The sequence below is a fragment of the Bos grunniens genome, chromosome 8, assembly GCF_055505025.1.
Source record: "Bos grunniens cultivar Pamir isolate PY7600 chromosome 8, Bosgru_T2T1.0, whole genome shotgun sequence".
NCBI lineage: Eukaryota > Metazoa > Chordata > Mammalia > Artiodactyla > Bovidae > Bos > Bos grunniens.
Window position 1 is genome coordinate 66,739,575 of NC_141172.1, and position 22,327 is coordinate 66,761,901.

Consider the following 22,327-nt stretch of genomic DNA (forward strand, 5'->3'; position numbering starts at 1 on the left):
GACCTTGGTCCTATGTAATGAGTGCCTAATTCCCCTCATCCTAGTCGTCTGGATCCAGCCTTTTGGCTGTTGTATCTTGCCCACACTTAACCAAATAAGTATTTGGGCTCCTGGGTAGGACACAGCTGAGCGACTTCACTTTCACTTTTCACTTTCAGGCATTGGAGAAGGAAATGGCAACCCACTCCAGTGTTCTTGCCTGGAGAATCCCAGGGACAGGGGAGCCTGGTGGGCTGCTGTCTATGGGGTCGCACAGAGTCGGACACGACTGAAGCAACTTAGCAGCAGTAGCAGCAGCAGCAACACCTGCTGAGTTAGATTAACTGTCCTGATTCCTCCCAGTACTCTCACTCCATTGTTGCCTAATTGACACACAACCATCTCCATCACGTAGCTTGTCAGCTCAGGTGTCTATGTGCTAAACCTTCCTCATTGAATCTGGGTATGAGCTGGGCTTGTCTCTGTGCTCTAGAGTTCTGATATTCCTTCCTAGATGGGAAAAATTTCATAAGCAAGAAAGCATCTTATCTGAGAATGACTTGTGTTTGGATCAAAGCAGGAATGCTGGGACTTGTGCCCTGCAGATGGTGCTGAGGTTGGGATGGGAAACTCTATCAGCGTGAGTCACCTCTCAGAGCAGGACCCTGTGGTCCTTGTCTCACCACCACCATGTACTCTGTCTGCCTTCTGTCTATGGAAACCTTTAGTCTAAGAATAAGTTTAATCAGAGAAGTGAGAAATGTGGAAACAAAGGAAAACTGTCAAAGGAGACCAAATACTAACAATGTAGTCATTAAGCATAGTCAAAGAAATTTAGTTCTTTCTCAGGGGCCATAGATAATATTCAGAGCCATATCCTTTGAGCTGTAATATAGATACTAAAACCCCAGATGGAGAAGTTAACTACAAGATGACCAGACTATACCCAGGATATGACCTGCCACAATTCTGAGAACTGGACACAGAGAAATGGGAACAAATGGACTCTAGAAATGAAGATTAGCTGTACCTAAAACAACCAAGATGACACTGGTTAGAGCACCGATGACCAATCTAAAGAAGATTGTCAGAGATGACTGTGCTGCTCTGACAACCCCAAACCCTGCTTCTGTCTATAGAAGCTCTTGCCCCCCACTGGTTGCCAGTGGAAAAGGAGTGGCCTTTGGACACCTGTTTGCCACCCTCCCCCACCGAGTTGCTGGCAACTGACAAAACATGGTCCACTGGAAAAGGCAAACCAGTTCAGTATTCTTGCCTTGAGAACCCCATGAACAGTATGAAAAGGTAAAAAGACAGGACACTGAAAGATGAACTCCCCAGGTCGGTAGGTGCCCAATATGCTTATGATACTAACTGTAGGTGGAAAAATATTTCCAGAAAGAGTGAAGACATGGAGCCAAAGCAAAAACACCATTTGTGGATGTGACTGGTGATGGAAATAAAGTCTGACGCTGTAAAGAGCAATATTGCATAGGAACCTGGAATATTAGGTCCATGAATCAAGGCAAATTGGAAGTGGTCAAACACGAGATGGCAAGAGTGAACATCAACATTCTAGGAATCAGAGAATTAAAATGGACTGGAATGGGTGAATTTAACTCAGATGACCATTATATCTACTACTGTCGGCAAGAATCCCTTAGAAGCAATGGAATAGTCATCGTAGTCAACAAAAAGAGTCCAAAATGCAAAACTTGGATGCAATGTCAAAAACACAAAGTGATCTCTGTTCATTTCCAAGGCAAACCATTCAGTATCACAGTAATCCAAATCTGTGCCCTGACCAGTAATGCTGAAGAAGCTGAAATTTAACTGTTCTATGAAGACCTACAGACCTTCTAGAACTAACACCCAAAAAAGATGTCCTTTTCATTATAGGGGACTGGAATGTAAAAGTAGGAAGTCAAGAAACACCTGGAGTAACAGGCAAATTTGGCCTTAGAGTACAAAACGAAGCAGGGGAAAGGCTAACAGAGTTCTGCCAAGAGAACACACTGGTCATAGCAAACACCCTCTTCCACAACACAAGAGAAGATTCCACACATGGACATCACCAGATGGTCAATATCAAAATCAGATTGATTATATTCTTTGCAGCCAAAGATGGAGAAGCTCTATACAGTCAGCAAAAACAAGACCACAACCTGACTGTGGCTCAGATCATGAACTCCTTATTGCCAAATTCAGAATTAAATTGAAGAAAGTAGGGAAAACCACTAGACCATTCAGATATGACCTAAATCAAATCCCTTATGACTATACAGTGGAAGTGACAAATAGATCCAAGGGATTAGATCTGATAGAGTGTGTCTGAAGAACTATGAATGGGGGTTCATGACATTCATTGTACAGGAGGCAGTGATCAAGAAAATCCCCAAGAAAAAGAAATGCAAAAAGGCAAAATTGTTATCTGAAGTGGCCTTACAAATAGCTGAGAAAAGAAGAGAAGCAAAAGGCAAAGGAGAAAAGGAAAGATATACCCATTTGAATGCAGAGTTCCAAGGAATAGCAAGGAGAGATAAGAAAGCCTTCCTTAGTGACCAATGCAAAGAAATAGAAGAAAACAATAGAATGGTAAAGACTAGAGATCTCTTCAAGAAAATTTGAGATACCAAGGGAATATTTCATGCAAAGATGGGCACAATATAGGATAGAAATGGAATGAACCTAACAGAAACATAAGATATTAAGAAGAGGTGGCAAGAATACACAGAAGTACTATGCAAAAAAGATCTTCATGACCCAGATAATCACGATGGTGTGATCACTCACCAAGAGCCAGACATCCTGGAATGCGAAGTCAAGTGGGCCTTAGAAAGCATCACTACGAACAAAGCTAGTGGAGGTGATGGAATTCCAGTTGAGCTACTTCAAATCCTAAAAGATGATGCTGTGAAAGTGCAACACTCAATATGCCAGCAAATTTGGAAAACTCAGCAGTGGCCATGGGACTGGAAAAGGTCAGTTTTCATTCTAATCCCAAAGAAAGGCAATGTCAAAGAATGCTCAAACTACTGCACAATTGCACTCATCTCACACGCTAGTAAAGTAATGCTCAAAATTCTCCAAGCCAGGCTTCAACAGTATGTGAAATGTGAACTTCCAGATGTTCAAGCTGGATTTACAAAAAGCAGAGGAACCAGAGATCAAATTGCCAACATCTGCTGGATCATCAAAAAAGCAAGAGAATTCCAGAAAAAAATCTACTTCTGCTTTGTTGATTATGTCAAAGCTTTGGACTGTGTGGATCACACAAACTGGAAAATTCTAAAAGAGATAGGAATACCAGACCATCTGACCTGCCTTCTGAGAAATCAGTATGAAGGTCAAGAAGCAGCGGTTAGAACTTGGAACAATGGACTGCTTCCAAACTGGGAAAGGAGTATGTCAAGGCTGTATATTGTTACCCTGCTTATTTAACTGATATGCAGAGAACATCATGAGAAATACCGGGCTGGATGAAGTACAAGGGGGAATCAAGATTGCCTGGAGAAATATCAATAACCTCAGACATGCAGATGACACCACCCTTATGGCAGAAAGCAAAGATGAACTAAAGAGCCTCTTGATGAAAGTGAAGAGGAGAGTGAAAAAGTTGGCTTAAAACTCAATATTCAGAAAACTAAGATCATGGCATCAGGTCCAATCACTTTCTGGCAAACAGACGGGGAAACAATGGAAACAGGGAGAGACTTTATTTTGAGGGGCTCCAAAATCACTAAATGGCAACCCACTGCAATGTTCTTGCCTGGAGAATCCCATGGACAGAGAAGCCTGGTAGGCTGCAGTCCATGGGGTCACACAGAGTCGGACACGACTGAAGCGACTTAGCAGCAGCAGCAAAATCACTGCAGATGGTGACTGTAGCCATGAAATTAAAAAACACTTGCTCCTTGGAAGAAAAGCTATGATGAACCTAAACAGCATATTAAAAATCAGAGATGTTACTTTGCCAACAAACGTCTGTCTAGTCAAAGGTATGATTTTTCCAGTAGTCATGTATGGATATGAGAGTTGGACTGTGAAGAAAGCTGAGCACTGAAGAATTGATGCTTTTGAACTGTGGTGTTGGAGAAGACTCTTGAGAGTCCCTTGGACTGCAAGGAGATCCAACCAGTCCATCCTAAAGGAAATCAGTCCTGAATATTCATTGGAAGGACTGATGCTAAAGCTGAAACTCCAATACTTTGGCCACCTGATGTGAAGAACTGACTCGTTTGAAAAGACCCTGATGCTGGGAAAGACTGAAGGCAGGAGAAGGGGATGGCAGAGGATGAGATGGTTGGATGGCATCACTGACTCAATGGACATGGGTTTGAGTAAACTCCGGGAGTTGGTGATAGACAGGGAAGCCTGGCGTGCTTCAGTCCATGGGGTCACAAAGGGTTGGACATGACTGAGCAGCCGAACTGAACTGAAAGAAAACAAACTTTCTTTTCCACCAGCCTGGCCTGTTTATTGGCTTCTAAGCAGTGAGCAGCCAGAGCCACACACACACACGGCTTCAATAACATCTTGAGGCTAGATGAAGAGTGGGAGTGAAGGCACAGTGCCACACAATGACCGTGCAAGAAATAAGAGGTGAAAGAAGGAACAGTGGGCCACTTGGAGGTAATGTGGATAATCTGGAGGCAGAGAACCCTCTCCTGCAGGCCTTGGCAGGCACTTTCATTTGGGGACTTCAATATGGGTTCATTTATATTTGATAGACCCTTTAATTCAGCGCTGAAAGCTAGGCTTCTGAGTCAAAAAGATGGATTCGAATCCCAGCTCTACTAACTGCTAGCTGCCTTGTGATTGTTCCAGAATTTCTACAGTGAGTGCTCGAGGGGAGCCATCTGGTTGGAATAAGGGCTTGGGAACTTGTCTTAAAAATGTCTTGGCTTAGTGTAATAAGTAATGTTGAAAAGAATTAAGTGTCCATATCTAAGAATGCCTGAGGGTGGAATGGAGGAGTGGTATTAGTCAGCTATTGTCACAATAATGCTACATAACAAATAACCACAAAATCTCAATGGCATATAACAATAAGCTTTTATTTCCTCACTCACTAGTGTGCAGGTCAGCTGGGTAGGTTTGCTTCAGGCTACTGATCTGCTGGTCACTGGAGATCAGCTCCTCTACGTTGTAGGTGGCTGAGTCTGGCTTCAAGGAGAGGACACTTTCAGGTTTCTTCTGCCTGTTTTACAACTTCCTTGAACCAGTGGTTCTCTGAAACATTTTCTATTCCTGGAGAAAGGCAAGGGCCCAGGAGAGTAAACCCAACCACACAAGCACATTTCAAGCCTTTACTCAAGTCACATCCACTGGCCCAATGGTCAAAGCAAGCCTTAGGGCCAAGCCAGAAGTCAAATGACAGGGAAGTGAGTACCTTTTACTCCTGTAGCAGAGAAAGGGTGTGGGTGTAAAACACAAGAGGTGGAGCAGTGGCCAAGCCACCTTTTGATAGAGTTGCAAAATGCAAGTCTCTGAAAATTTCTAACTGAAGCTTCCATTTTCTTGTCTATAAATTTAAGCTGCTCTAACCTGGTGGTTCAGATGGTAAGGAAACTGCCTGCAATGCAGGAGAACCAAGTTTGATCCCTGGGTCAGGAAGATCACTTGGAGAAGGAAATGTCATCCCATTCAGTATTCTAGCCTGGAGAATTCCATGAACAGAGGAGCCTAGGGGGCTATAGTCCATAGGCTTACAAAAGGGTCAGACACGATTTAGCAACTGAACAACAATAACAATAGCAAGCAAGAGGCTGGAGCCCGGATTTCCAAAAAAGGAGGTAAAGGTAGAGAAAGTCTGGGAGCCCAGGGATAATGCAAGGGTATTCAGAGCTCTGTGAACCACTATGGATCCTACAGTGACAAGGCTGATGGAGCTTCCATGCTGGATGGGATCTGGGGCCCTGCGAGCCACTGGGGTCCACCAAGCTTCCCCTTGGATCTACTGATCTTTCTTCTATCTTTTCCAGTTTTACCTACAAGTTTGTAAACTAGACCATGAACTCCAAAGGGCCAGGAATTCCTCTCATTTGTGTTTGGAACCACCACTCCCTTCCTTCCTCTCTCCTCACTGACCCTGTCACACCAGCCACAAATCTTTGGACATAATTATTATTTGCTGCTCAGTTGCTGATTCCTGCCTGATTCTTTGTGCCTCCATGAACTGTAGCCCCCCAGGCTCCTCTGTCCTCCACTATCTATCTCCCAGGGTTTGCTTAAATTCATGTCCATGTATATCGTAGGTCTTTTGTATTTGCTGAATTAAATATTGTGTCAACCTGAGGAAAATTCTCCACTAGGGTTATTGTCAGTGATGAATTGCCAAAGCTCATTTCCCTCCTTCCTGGAGTACCTTGGATATCAAGAGTCACAGAACAAACCCACTTGCATATTCCCATGCTGAAACACACACACACACTCATTTACAGTTTAATCATTCTATTTATCTTCTGGGTTACCGGCACTGGGGATGAAGAAAATGTGAAAAAGAAAGAATGAAGAAAAAAAAGTCTCATTTTAAACATTGCAGCTAATTCCATTAATTATGTTGTGATGCAATTAAGCATTTCATTTCAGAGCTATTAAAGCTTAAATTATTTATTAATAATTACAGATCATTACCTGATAGTGTTCACTCTGCAGAACAGGTGATGAATAATTCATCAGCTCTGACACGGCTCCCTCCTCATAGCCCTCTTTAGATGGTGTCTATATTTGTACATGTCAGCTTGCCGATATATGTGCCTGTTTATGTGAACCAACCTGTTCCTTCTCTTTATACAGGATCTTCCTGAAACCTGAATGTCGTTTAAAACTTTTCACTCTTAAAGTTTTATAGCATAGATTGTAGGTGAGATATAAATAACAATGATATTGAGAAGATAAAAAGGTGCATTTTCTTCTCACAGCTAAGACGGACTTCAGCTCTGAGTGAATTAGAAATGCATTTATTCATTACAGAAGTTTTCTCCCTCCCCTCTCCTCTATTTCAGGAGCTTTAATAATTATTATTATTGTATTGTTACTATATATGTTATTACTATATACAATCATGAGCACAAATTAATACTTTGGTTTAAAACCTGTTGAAAGGTTTTTTTAATCAAAATTAAAATTATTAAAATTCAGGTGTATGAAAGAATGTCATAATGAATCAATGACAGTAGCAATTGACATTTGATTACTGATATTGCAGTGAGATAAAAACCAAAATCCAGTTAATACTGAGCCTATCCAATCAATTTTAGCATCATCTACAGGGGTTCACCCTAATGTCATATCCGTGAAGAATTCCAAGTGATGTCGCTAATTACCCACATTGGAAATTACTCAAGCTATATAGATAGATACATAGATAGATAGGTAGATACACACCAGGAGAGCACAGTTACACATGACTGATTAGATCACATACTATCTATACAGACATAAGTGAACAGCGCTCTATTTTAAGATTTTAGCATAAAGAGCGTGTCTTTACTCAACACACGCTTTCTAAGTATCTAAGTTATGCCAACACAGTGCTGAGGCAAGAGGTTTTGGCAGATTCAAAACACAGTTTCTAATAGCTTTATAACACGCTAGTTTTCAGGTGATCTTCAATTGTTTCTCTATGTTCTGAATTTCCCAGGAATGAGATAAGCTTTCCATTCTAAACAAGATTGATTTTTTGTGACAAAATTGATTGTCAAAAGTTGGTTTTTGTCACAAAAATCAATCAATTTACCATGTCATGTCCTCTGCCTCAGCCTGTGTAGACCTGCCTTTAGCTCTTCAGGGCAGAGTCAATGCTGTATGTTGTGGTTGATTCAGTATGTTGAGATGTGCCAGCCCTTTTCCAACTTAATCTTCCAAAACTCATATTTTAGGCATATACCTAAAGCTTCTTACCCAAGGCTTCTAAAAATTTTCTCTTGCCCAGGGATCTAAAACTATAGATATCATATGGATAAAAACCAGCAGAGAAAAGCAAGTTTCAGGAACAGCCCTGCATTATAATATTTATATAAAATTTTTGAAATGTGAAACCTTGAATTCAGCAGATTTGACCTGCCAGCTGTGGTTTTTTGAAGCCTAGCCCTGTGAAAGTAGATTCTAGAGGGAGACTGAAAGACAAGAGTTGAGGATTTCTCGGTGAACTTGAATCTATTCTCATCTTCCTTGTGGTCCAAGCTCTGGAACCTCTACACAGAATCTATGTGGCAATACATTACCAATGAGAGACACCTAATTTCCTTGACTGCCACAACACCAACAATCTGTTTTTCTTCCTTTTCAAATAGTTTAGTCTGGTTCACCAGAATTTTGACTAAGCTGTCAGCTGTGTATAACCTATTCTCCTTATTGGTACACATTTTACTCCTGAACGTTATACAAATTAATAACTACTTTCAACAGCATAAATACATATCATTTTAGTTTCCCTGGGGCTACATCAACTGAGAGCACAATCATGGGAAATTGGTCACAGTGATGGTATTCTCCGGTTTATAGACTTTTATGGCAAAAATGCTGGAGAAGCAGCCCTACAAATGTTGCCTTTTATGTTTAAAGGACCCTGAGATTGTCTAAAAGTGGCCTCTAAGTAACTATTGTAATTTTCCATTTGGCTGCAGGGTCACCTCCTGTTTTGTTTTCTCACTCATGTTTGGTGATACGACCTTTCATTTTACTGGAGCCCTTACATCTCTATCTCTCTCTGTGAGACCCTGGCTCAAGACCCCAAGGAACAGAAAGGAACGATAATGTGAGTGACACCAGACAGTGCTACTTTTGAAATCTTCTTTCCCTCAAACTTCTAGGCAAGTTTCCAGGATGTGGTAGGTAAACCCTAAGGTCTGACCAGGATCACAGCAGAAGGCAAATGATGTATTCAAACAAGAGAGAGTTTAATAAGGGGACTATATACAAAGATGTGGCAGGGTTCAGGAAGCCATAAAGAATATTACAATATCTCCAGGACTGGCCACCATGCTGTGGGTTTACAGACAGGGACAGAGGGCTTACTGAGACCTGGAGAAGGTAGTTCTACAGACAGGGCTGCCAGGCAAGAGCTCTGATCCTCTAAGAGGATGCAACAAGCTCATGACAACTCAACAAGGAGGAAACTGGAGCCCCCTTTATCCTAAACCTCTGCAAGTACCTCTTTTTGGCCCCAAACCGAGTGGAAACCAGGAAACAAGTGAGAAAGTTATTGTGGTTTCTATACATCAGCCTCCTAGAACACAGAGCTATGTAGATCAGGGCACAGCATAGATCTGGAGGGTCGATCAGAAAGGTCCAGTTCACCCTTTCTCACTTTTCCCATAGAGTGACTTATTTTCTTGTCTTTTATACCATCTGGAAGGTTAAAAAATTTCTTAACCTTGTTTTCTGCCTTTGGGACTAAACACTGCCCCCGTTCTTTACCTTTCCAGGAAAAGGCTCATCAGAAATGTATTTCAGAGTAGTAACACTAAATGCATTCTCAAATTCTGATTCTACCACTTCCCGGCTAGGTGCTTAAGCAAGCTATTTAAAGTTTCTCTGCTTCAGTTTTCTTATTTACAAAGTGATGGTGATAATAGTGCCTACCTTGGGAGGTCACTTTTGACATGTAAAGTACTAGGAAAGGTGCCCGGCACATAATCCGTGATTATAGATGCAGGCTGTTGTTGTTGCTGTTTCGTCTCTAAGTCACGTCCATCTCTTTTGTGCCCTATGGTCTGTAGCCTGCCATGCTCCTCTGTCCATGGGATTTTCCTGGAAAGAATACGGGAGTGGGTTGCCATTTCCTTCTCTAAGGATCTTCCCAAACCAGGTATCAAACTCATGTCTCCTGTATCAGCAGACGGTTTCTCTAGTGCTGAGCCTCCTGAACCCCATAGATGCAGATTAGCTACTTTTTAAACAAACCCTGGCTGATAGTACAGATTGTTGTTTAGACATTCACAATATCATAGTAACAAGCCTTGGGTTGAGCTTTGAGACCCTTGTTCTATGTATTACATACTACAATTAACATGTAGATATCATGACTGTGATACTCTGGTTTCATTCCTAATACTTTCTGACCTGAGACTTTTGTGAAATCTCTTTCTGGAGAAACTAAGGGAACTGTCTCCTTGAACTGCAAGGAGATCAAACCAGTCAATCCTAAAAGAAATCAACCCTGAATATTCATTGCAAGGACTGGTATTGAAACTGAAGATCCAATACTTCAGCCACCTGATGTGACAAGCCGACTCATTGGAAAAGACCCTGATGCTGGAAAGACTGAAGGCAAGAGAAGAAGGAAAGAAAGAGGATGAGATGCTTGGATGGCATCAGTGACTCAATGATCATGAATTTGAACAAACTCTGGGAGATAGTGAAGGATAGAGAAGCCTGGCATGCTACAGTCCATGGGGTCACAAAGAGTCAGACAAGACTTAGTGAGTGAATAAGAGAACTGTCTCTGGTCTGACTTTGTTTGAATCTTCTCCTTTGTTTTATTGTTCACTCTCAGTTCATGTCCTGTGTTAATTCATGACTTTCTTGAACTGGGATCTATTTCCAAAGATCTCTATATTCCAATTCCAGACAACTTCTACACTGATCTGTGCAAAACTGGTGTGTTTTGAGTCTCTGAGACATTCTTCTCCAGCTTCCAGTTAGCAGCACTAGATTAGCCATTTCTTTCACCTTGAGGTACTTGGAATGACGCATCGGTTATCTGTTGCTCTGTAACAGATTTCCTCAAAGTGCAAAGGCTTAAAGCGATATGTGCGTATTGTTAGGGCTCCTGAAGGTCAGAAATCCAGGCATGACTTAACTGGACACCTCTGCTCTGTGTCTCTTTCAGACTACGATCAAAGTACTGGCTTATGAAGGCTCAACCAGAGGAAAATGCTCTTTCAACCTCACTCCTGTGGCTGTTGGTAGGCTCAGCTCTGTTGGCCAAAGACATCAGTTCCTTGGTCACAACATAGTGTCTATCTTCACTCAGAGCAAATGAGTGCCTGAGCCAGAGAGGGGCACCCAAGATAGAAAATATAGTCTTTTTTGTAACCTAATCTCAGAAATGAACCCATCTCCTCTGTTGCATTCTACTTACTTGAAGAGACTTTCTAGCTCCAGCCCACACTCAGGAAGAGGCTTTACTTAAGAGTGTGAATACCAGGAGGTTAGGGTCACTGGAGACCCTCTTAGAGGTTGCTCACCACAAGTGGCAGGATTGAAATGAAAATTAACCTTTTCTGGAAAAGATTGAGGGCAGGAGAAGAAGGGGACAACAGAGGATGAGATGGTTGGATGGCATCGCTGCCTCAATGGACATGAACTTGGGCAAACTCCAGGAGACAGTGAAGGACAGGGAAGACTGGCATGCTGCAGTCCATGGGGTCATAAAGAGACGGACATGACTTAGCAACTGAACACCAACCACCACACGTGGCATAAAGTTTTACATAGGCTTCCGTGGCTTTTGGTGGGAAGAGCGCCCCTTCCAAATTGAGTTCCCCTGGAAAGAATCCCCTATCTATTGAAAAACAATTTCTCCATGAATACCTTCTGTTTTGCATGAAACAATGCAAAATTGTTTTTCAACCACCTGTAGACTGCAACACCTGGGGTTCTGCTGTTTAACTTTTTCATACTCTTATGTGAGAAAACCACAACTATCAATGCTGGTTTTTGTCAATATCAGAAATTTCAACTAACACTTCGCTTACTACTTCTTAACCTTTTAGAGGACAACTCTGAACATCTTCCACTGTATCTCCAAGCTCACTTTTCACCTTGGACTTTACCTTTCAAAGGTTCTGTCAGAACTTCAAAGTGGCAAGCTAAAATAGAAATTTTCAACCTTTCTCCTGTTTTTAAGCAGCAGCATTACCATTTCCAGATCCATTCCAGTTGAAGTCTAAAGTGATGGTCAAACTGTTCCTTTCCTCTGCTGCTCATATTTACCTGGTTGTCAAATTGTATTGTGCCATACTACTCTGATTTGAGGAGCAGAGTAGTATGGTAGAAATTATATGAGCTTTAGAAATTGGGGAGATTGGATTAAAATCCTGAGTCCTCCAATGATTTACTTCACCATTTAAGTGTGAAAGGTAAGACTAGGGTGGGGACTGTTACAGAACAGACAGTTGGAAAAGCTTTGAATCCCAGTCTAAGTGATAATTTATTTGTGTAGTAGGGAAGCCTGGCCTGCTTCAGCCCATGGATTTGCAAAGAATTGGATAGGACTTAGGGACTGAAAAACAAGGGAATCATTAAAATACCTTTAAGAAAAGAAGTGAATTTAGAAAGCCATCTCTGGCACATTTTTTTCCTCCCTCCCTTCCTTCTTGTCATCTTTTCTTCCTTCTTCCTCCATGCTTCCATCTTACCTACCTTCCTTTTCTCCCTCCTTTCTTCTTTTTATTTTTCTCTCCTTCCTTCCTATTTGTGGATTAGAGCAAAGGAAGCTTTCCCTAATTGATTTCCCCCAAAGAATTAGCTTCCTCATCAGAGTTACCACAGTGCTACCGGTTCCTCAGCCTGAGCATTCAAGCTGTTTCCAAGATAAGACAAGATAGTCTTGTCTCATCTCATCCATGGACTTGGGGCCCCCAAGAAAGAAAGGAACTCTGCTATTAAGTGTTGTTGCGTTACTCATGGTATTTATCACAAGGCGTTGTGCATTATAGATACTCCACTGCTACTGCTACTGCTAAGTCACGTCAGTCGTGTCCAACTCTGTGCGACCCCATAGACGGCAGCCCACCAGGCTCCCCCGCCCCTGGGATTCTCCAGGCAAGAACACTGGAGTGGGTTGCCATTTCCTTCTCCAATGCATGAAAAGGAAAAGTGAAAGCGAAGTCGCTCAGTCGTGTCCTACTCTTAGCAACCCCATGGGTTGCAGCCTACCAGGCTCCTCTGCTCATGGGATTTTCCAGGCAAGAGTACTGAAATGGGTTGCATTGCCTTCTCCTCAGATGCTCCACTAATTACTGCTAAATTAATTAAGAGAAGACAAAAGATGAGAAGGAAATCCAGAGACACTGGATTTTTGAAGATCTGTGTGGTGGGTGACCTTTGAGTGATCCCCGTGATCCTCACCTCCAGATATTCATGGCTTATGTAAGTGAGGACCTGGTGACTCACTTCTACCAAACAGAATACAGAAAAAGTGATGGGACATCATATCTGATATAGGTGACAAAATAATCACAGCTTCTTTCTTGAGGAACCTCTCTTCTAGATTTCACAACTCAAGGAAGAACCCTTTAAGAGAGGTACCAAGGTCAACCCACATACCCATGACCTCATGAGTAACCTTGGAAGCAGATTCCCTACCTTGTTAGCCTTGGATGAGTCCAAGGCATCTGCCAAGAGCTTCTTTGCAACCTCAGTCTCTTAAGAGATAGTGGGCTAGAGGCACTCAACAAAACATACCAGATTCCTGACCCATGGAACTTGTGAGATGACAAATGTTTGCTGGTTTAAGCTGCTAAATTTAGGGGTAGTTTGTTACACAGCCACTCATCCTTGTTCCCTTTGCAGTTCTCTTACTATCAGCCTGTACATGTTCTAAGTATTTGCTGGGCCTTTGGGCATGAGGGTTGTGGGAGAGGTGGAGAGAAGAGTTGTAACCAAGCAGGACCTTATGGGGCTTTCCCAGGACAGACCCAGCCCCCAGGTCTCCTGTTTTAGCTCATCTCTGAACTACCTGGGTAATAGTATATCTGATGGACATTTCCTGAGTTGTTTTTCAGATAATAAAAGCACCACCAAATGGAAGAAATTAACTACTTGATGATCATGAACACATAGCTCCCAGACCTTCTGGAGCCTAAAGATTGATAACAGTACCCTCTGTGACACTACCCTGTTACCTCTCCATCAACCAAACAGAGAATTGTGCACAAGCTGATCACATACCCTGGGACACCCCTCCATCACCTTGCCTTTAAAAATGTCTTGCTGAAACCCATCAAGAAGTTCAGGAGTTTTGAGAACTAGCTATTGGATTCCTTGCTTGGCTCCCTATAATAAATACTGCACTTACCTTCACCATAACCCAGTAGACTGGTTTTACTGTGTGGAACAAGCAGACACAAGTTTGGCTTGGTAACAAGAGGCTTTTGTGGTACAATCAAGGAGCTTCCCAGTTTTGGGGGTGGGGGGTGGTTGGTGGAAAGTAGGTGTCAGCAGCTGACAGCAAAAGTTAACAGGAATCAGACCACAAGCTCCCTGCAGTTCCGTTACCCAGAAAATGTGATAGTTGGGAATTTTGTATATGCACTGGTGCTGTGTCATTTGTGACTTCTGCCCTCCCTCGGGCTGTTCTCAAGAAACATCTGACCTAATTTTACTTGGAAGCAAGTGTCATTTGTGAGAATTGTTTAAAGCCACCCCCACCTTGAATGACGGCCTGCTGACTGTTCTCTTGTACTGATGCTCTTCTTCAGCCTGTGTTTGCATCTATAATGACAGGGACAGTGTCTGTGGCCTTCCTGGGCATGTGTGCTGTGAATTGAGTGCCTGAGAAATAACTAAGAAAAACAGACCTGACTGTAGGCAAAGGAAACAGACGGTGAAGGTTGATAATGTAGAATGCTCACGTCTTCATCTGGCTTAGCTATTTAGTAGAACCTGGCCTGCCAGGTGACCCAGTCGCAGGGCTGGCAGATGTACAAGCCAACTCCAAGCTCCCCCGTGGGGCTGTCAGTCCCCTGGGAAGCAGCTCGCTCCATTAGCTAATGAGAGTGCCAAAGGAAGCAAAACACCCATTATGCAGGCTCTCCCAGAGCACTGATCTTTCTTGCAGAAGCTGCTGCAGGCTGGCAGGCCTGGAAGGAGGTGGGGAGAGCTGAGGAAGGCCTGGCTCCTGCAAAGAGGGCCCTTCCATGATGCCATGCCTTTGTAACTTGGCAAACAGAATTTGATGCTGTTTGAATTTGCAAACTAATGATAAGAAATAATTGCTAAATAGCTCAATAACTGACAGGAAATTGTCCTTGTTTCTCCATAACAATGCAGCAGGAAGATTCAATTAGGGCTACTGTAGATTTTTTTTTTTTTTAATGTTTGTTTACATGATTCATTCCAACAATGACAATAGATGGGAGAGATAGGAGGATTGGGGAAAGGAGGGGAGCTGGAGGGGTTTAAAATCCTCCCAGCTTGCAAATGTCTACTGAGGCAGGGAAAGGAACAAAGATAAAATCTTGGTCAGATCCCTCCATTCAGGCTTGAATGGACATGGGAATGGACCTTCCCCGTGCACCTGAGGAAAGGTAGAGGAGAGATGAGTCTGGAGGTGACCTCTGATCAGACAGCTTGATGACAGTAAGTGAACATCAGTTGGAAACCAATGAGAGGAGTCACCTGACCCCATCCCATCCCACTCCTCCCAAGTTGCTGTAGATGGCTGGCTCGGAGCTGATGGGAAGTGTCCATGGGCACTGGGTCACCAAGAGTCATCTGGGGCTGAATCTTCTTCAACATTTGCCCCAGGCCCTCTAATACTGCATCTTTTCCAGATTTGAGTTCTCTGCTCCCCAGAGCCAAATCTTGGTCCTGGGTTTCATTCTCAGGGTCCTAGACCTAACTGTGATTTTTGTTACATCCAAGGATATTTGCAATTTGAAAAAATGTTGTTAAGAACCAGAAACACTTTAAAACTGAAAGGAATGAGCCTTATATGATGGGGTTACCAATAGTGCTGGGGAGTTCATTTAGCATAAGGAGTCCAGTAGGGCTCCCCTTAAAGGTGCATCCTGGGTCACTAGCTTTTCTGTCTCACTGAGCTGAAGAACAGTGTATCAGGGGCTCAGGAAGAAGAGGAAGAATTCTGGAAAACACTGCAAAAGACACATGTCTGAGTCTGCTCAACATCTCTGAGATGGATTCTCAGTGTGGCTTAGAGTAGACTTGAAACCAGACAGACTTGAAACCAAATCCAGACCCTACCACTTACTGACTGTTTTGGGCATGAAAATCAGCCTCTTAGTGCCTCCAGTTTCCACATCTATAAAATGGGAATAACTGTGGCAAAGATTCAGGAAGATCTAGTATGTGTGGCTATGTTCAGGAACTTTCAGGACAGCACCTAACTCAGTCAGAAGCTCTTGATAAGGGTTAGAAACCTATTCACCAGATGTGGGGCTTCTCTGTCCTCAACTTCCCCAGAACTTTTATCATCTAAGTTGCCAGTGCAGCAATGTAAGGGCTTTAGGGCCAGAGGTGTTAGGGGAAGCAGACTGACTGAAACTGCCCACCCTGGCCAGCCACCATAGTAACCATTTGCATGAGTTATTTTATGACAGGAGGACCTGGTAAGGAACATGGAACTAATAAGCCACCACCAACCAGAAGAGTTCAGGAAAGGTCAAAAGGTGACACCACATGTCTGACCACCTCCCAGAATCCTCCTCACTGGCATCCATCTTGGCTGAACAAGGCATGCACCACCAGGAAGGACTCTGAGTTAGAATGATTGGCTAAAGACAACCCAGAAACTAATCCTATCACCATAAAACTCAAGACTACAAGCCAAGTAGCAGAGCTGTTCTCCTGGGTTCCCTTACGCTACTGCTCTCCACCCGGGTGCCCTTTCCCAATAAAATCTCTTGCTTTGTTAGCACATGTGTCTCCTCAGACAATTCATTTCTGAGTGTTAAACAAGAGCCCAGTTTCGGGCCCTGGAAGGAGTTCCCCTTCCTGCAACAGAAAGACAAGGGCTTGAATCTCAGCCCAGCCTCTACCACTCAACATCCAAGATTATGTACCCTTATAAATCAGTCAACTCTTTTAAGAAAAATTATTCACTTAAGTCAGAATTTCCCCCAAACTCTCTCTTGTGAGTTACCTTAATATTCGAAGAACAGGACAGAAATTGGTAGCAGTGTAGGCTGGGTAGGGAGATAAGGTATTTAGGATGAATGTGTGTGTTGCATGCTCAGTGGCTCAGTCATATCCAACTCTCTGTGGCCCCATGGACTGTAGCCTGCCAAGCTTCTCTGTCCATGAAATTTTCCAGGTAAGAATTTAGGGTGAATACCTGCTCAAAATCACTTTCTAGTTCCCTGAAAGCCAGGTGGCAGGAGCCTACCTCAGCCTCATGGTAGGTATAACCTCAGGGGTATCTCTCAACACAAACCAGGCCCACAGGCTCCAAGGAAATGGTAGCCAGGAGAGAATCTGCAGCAAACATTGTCATCTTAAATGCAGTCAGGGTCCCTAGGTGATCCAAAGCACATTTTTCCCCCTTATAAATAAATCCAGGGAACCCAGCTGAGCCTGGATTTCAGTCCCTTGTTACTTAGAGAAGCAAATTTGCATTGCAATTTATTGTTTCATATTGCAAGAGTTTTTAGAGCAGAAAGTTGAGCTTTTATCTGCACATTCACATTCTTGTGAGATCCAATCCATTCTCTCCACCTTTTTCCTGTCCCTCCCCCTTCATCCTTTCTTTCAACCTCCACAACACCAGAGAGTCTAAGTCTATGGGAGGGGGGGCTTTGTTTTTCTTTCTTTTGGAACTATTTTAAAAAAATTAACTGACTTTAACTTTTTAATTGAAGCATGACTGACATATAGTATTAAATTAGTTTAGGGATACAAAATAATGATCTAACATTTATATACATTATGAAATGATCAGCATGATAAGTCTAGTTACAGTCTGTCACCATAAAAAGCTGTTGCTGCTGCTGAGTCACATCAGTTGTGTCTGACTCTGGGCGACCCCATAGACGGCAGCCCACCAGGCTCCCTCATCCCTGGGATTCTCCAGGCAAGAATACTGGAGCGGGTTGCCATCTCCTTCTCCAATGCATGAAACTGAAAATTATAAGTGAAGTCGCTCAGTCGTGTCTGACTCTTAGCGACCGCATGGACTGCTGCCCACCAGGCTCCTCCATCCATGGGATTTTCCAGGCAAGAGTACTGGAGTGGAGTGCCATTGCCTTCTCTGATACAAAGCTAATACCGTGTTATTAACCATATTCCCCATGCTGTACATTACATCTCCATGTACTTAGCTATTTTATCACTGCAAGTTTGTACCTCTTAATCCTTTTCATCCATTTTGCTCACTCTCTAACCACTCTCCCTTCTGGAAACCACCAGTCTGTTTTCTGTATCTGAGTTTGTTTCTGTTTTATTGTTTGTTTATGGTTTTAGATCTTACATATAAGTGAAATCATGCAGTACTTTTCTTTCCCTGTCTGATTTATTTTCAGTTCAGTTCAGTCGCTCAGTCATGTCCAACTCTTTGCGACCCCATAGACTGCAGCACTCAAGGCTTCCCTGTCCATCATCAACTCCCAGAGCTTACTCAAACTCATGTCTATTGAGTTGGTGATACTATCCAACCATCTCATCCTCTGTTGTCCCCTTCTCCTCCTGCCTGAAAAGTCAGCTCTTCGCATCAGGTGGCCAAGGTATTGGAGTTTCAGCTTCAGCATCAGTCCTTCCAATGAATATTCAGGACTGATCTTTAGAATGGACTGGTTGGATCTCCTTGCAGTCCAAGGGACTCTCAAGAGTCTTCTCCAACACCACAGTTCAAAAGCATCAATTCTTTGGCACGCAGCTTTCTTTATAGTCCAACACTCACATCCATACATGACTACTGGAAAACCATAGCTTTGGCTAGATGGACCTTTGTTGGCAAAGTAATGTCTCTGTATTTTAACATGTTATCTAGGTTTGTCATAGCTTTTCTTTCAAGGAGCAAGCATCTTCTAATTTTATGGCTGCAGTCACCATCTGAAGTGATTTTGGAGACCCCAAAAATAAAGTCTGTCACTATTTCCATTGTTTCCCATCTATTTGCCATGAAGTGATGGGACCAGATGCCATGATCTTCATTTTCTGAATGTTGAGTTTTAAGCCAACTTTTTCACTTTCATCTCTATTTTACTTAGCATAATACCCTCAAGGTCCACCTATTATTGTAAATGGCAAGAGTTCATTCTTTTTAATGGCTGGGTAGTATTCCATTGTCTAAATATATCACATTTTCTTTATCCATTCATCTATCAATGAACATTTAGATTGTTTTCACATCTTAGCTATTGTGAAAAATGCAATGAACCTAAGAATGCAAGATGGTCTAGGCTTTATTCAGTGATTCATGAACTGGGAAACATCCCACCTAGCATATAGAAAGGATCTCCAAGGAGCTGTACAAAATAAAAGACTTGTAGGCAGAAGGGAGAGGCACAAGAAAGCTATATCCTCAAAAAGTAAGTTGGTTGTGACAAGGTCACCTTCCTTTAGGGTATGGCAAGTTTCTATCAAGTAGAAGGCCCCATTAGTGCTGACCAGGTCATTCTTGTTGACTCACTCGAAGATTCCATTCTTAAGGAGAAGTTCTTGATCATAGCCTCATTTATACTCTCTCCTAGGCAAGGAAGTTGCTAAAATGAAGCAAATCCTGAGTCATGAATGTCTCCTGGTAGGTCCCTTCTAACTCAACAAATGCAGGAGAGTTGACCAAAGATGTGTCTCAGTTTGATTGTGGACAGTTAGAGTCACACTTATTAACAGATGACCTAAAAGGCATTGCCTTGTTATACACCAGCCATCTCAGCATTCATAGACCCAACCAGAACAAATGCCCCCTCAGACAAAGATTAAAACCTGCTAGGGGACAAATGACACTAAGGTGGCACTATTCATGGATTCATTTGCAGGGACTGCTGTATTTGCCTGTTCAGGCCAGAGGTCACTTGGCTTTTCTGTGCATTTGGGAAATAAATCTCCTAGTCTGAAATAAAAAGTTGTTCTAAACTTCTTGCAAAGAAGGGTGCTGCTGGCGAGATCTCTGTGTGACTGGTGGCAGATCTCCTTTAGATAATCAGATAATTATAAGAGCATTCAGTTCAGTGCAGTTCAGTTCAGTCTCTCGATAGTGTCCAAATCTTTGCGGCCCTATGGACCACAGCACTCCAGGCCTCCCTGTCCATCACCAATTTCCAGTGTTTACTCAAACTCACCTCCATTGACTTGGTGATGCCATCCAACCGTCTCATCCTCTGTCATCCCCTTCTCCTCCTGCCTTCAATCTTTCCCTGCATCAGGGTTTTTTTCAAATGAGTCAGTTCTTTGCATCAGGTGGCCAAAGTATTGGAGTTTCAGCTTCAACATCAGTCCCTCCAGTGAATATTCAGGACTGATTTCCTTTAGGATGGACTGGTTGGATCTCCTTGCAGTCCAAGGGACTCTCAAGAGTCTGCTCCAACACCACAGTTTAAAAGCATCCATTCTTTGGCACTCAGCTTTCTTTATAGTCTAACTCTAGCATCCATACATGACTACTGGAAAAACCATAGCCTTGACTAGATGGACCTTTGTTGGCAAGATAATATCTCTGCTTTTTAATACGCTGTCTAGGTTGGTCATAACTTTCCTTCCAAGGACCAAGCATCTTTTAATTTTATGGCTGCAGTCACCATCTGCAATGATCTTGGAGCACCACCCCCGCCCCACCCCACCAAATGTCTGTCACTGTTTCCATTGTTTCTCCATCTATTTGCCATGAAGTGATGGGACCAGATGCTATTCTTAGTTTTCTGAAAGCTGAGTTTTAAGCCAACTTTTTCACTCTCCTCTTTCACTTTTATCAAGAGGTTTTTTTTTTAGTTCCTCTTCACTTTCTGCCATAAGGGTGGTGTCATCTGCATATCTGAGTTTATTGATATTTCTCCAGGCAATGTTGATTCCAGCTTGAGCTTCTTCCAGCCCAGTGTTTCTCATGATGTGCTCTGAATATAAGTTAAATAAGCAGGGTGACAATATACAGCCTTGATGAACTCCTTTCCTGACTTGGAAACAGTCTGTTGTTCCATGTCCAGTTCTAACTGTTGCTTCCTGACCTGCATACAGATTTCTCAAGAGGCAGATCAGATGGTCTGGTATTCCCATCTCTTGAATTTTCCACAGTTTGTTGTGGTCCACACAATCAAAGGCTTCGGCATAGTCAATAAAACAGAAATAGATGTTTTTCTGGAACTCTCTTGCTTTTTTGTTGGGTCAATATCTGTTGACCCAACAGATATTGGCAATTTGATCTCTGGTTCCTCTGCCTTTTCTAAAACCAGCTTGAACATCTGGAAGTTCATGGTTCACATACTGTTGAAGACTGGCTTAGAGAATTTTGAGCATTACTTTACTAACTAGCGTGTGAGATGAGTGCAATTGTGTGGTAGTTTGAGCATTCTTGGGCATGGCCTTTCTTTGGGATTGGAATGAAAACTGATGTTTTCCAGTCCCTTGGCCACTGCTGAGTTTTCCAAATTTGCTGGCATATTGAGTGCAGCACTTTCATAGCATCATCTTTTAGGATTTGAAATAGTTCCAACTAAAATTCCATCACCCCCATTAGCTTTGTTCATAGTGATGTTTTCTAAGGCCCACTTGACTTCACATTCCAGGATGTCTGACTCTAGGTGAGTGATCACACCATCATGATTATCTGGGTCATGAAGATCTTTTTTGTACAGTTCTTCTGTGTATCCTTGTCACCTCTTCTTAATATCTTCTGCTTCTGTTAGGTCCATATCATTTCTGTCCTTTATTGTGCCCATCTTGGCATGAAATTTTCCCTTGCTATCTCTAATTGTCTTGAAGAGATCTCTAGTCTTTCCCATTTTATTGTTTTAGAGCATTAGTAGTGTAAATGTACCACAACTTGCGTAGGCATTTGAGTCTAGTTGGTCATGTCCAATTATAAAAAGAGAAGGGTAGAAACAAGGCGTTGGATGTTCTGGCCATAAAAGCCAGGCTCTGTAAGTGACTTTTGAGAAGGATCAGTTATAGTTTATGGTGACAATGGGAATAAAATAAAAATTGGTCACAGGGAGGACCAGGGGGTCTTTAGACTCATGGACAGATTGGAATTTTTGAGGACAGATCCAGCAATCTGAAAATTTACCCCAGTTAGCAATAGCCTGTGAGATATGGATGACGGTGTTATCTTTCAGAGTAATGCCAAAGTAAAAACAAAGAGGAGAAAAAGGTTTTCATGTTTAGTTAAAGTATGAAGTCTTGATCCAGTGCCTTGGGCAGAAGCAGTCTACCTTAAAGTAAACGCCTCTTCCTAGTTGATTTGATTTGGGGGTTTCCAGCATTTACACAGGATCAGATGTGTCTGGTGGACACTTCTTCAGCTAGGATATGTGTACCCAAGGCCCAATGCTGTTTAATTTCACAGCAGTGTCAGTGGTCAGAAGCACTTGGTAAGATGCTTTCCATGAGTCTCACTTTTCCAAAAACATCAGAGGAAAACTAACTATAAATGACAAAGACTTAAAAGTCGGTGAAGGTCTGATAAAATTTCATTGCAATGCAACTGACAAGGGAATTTTATTTCTAT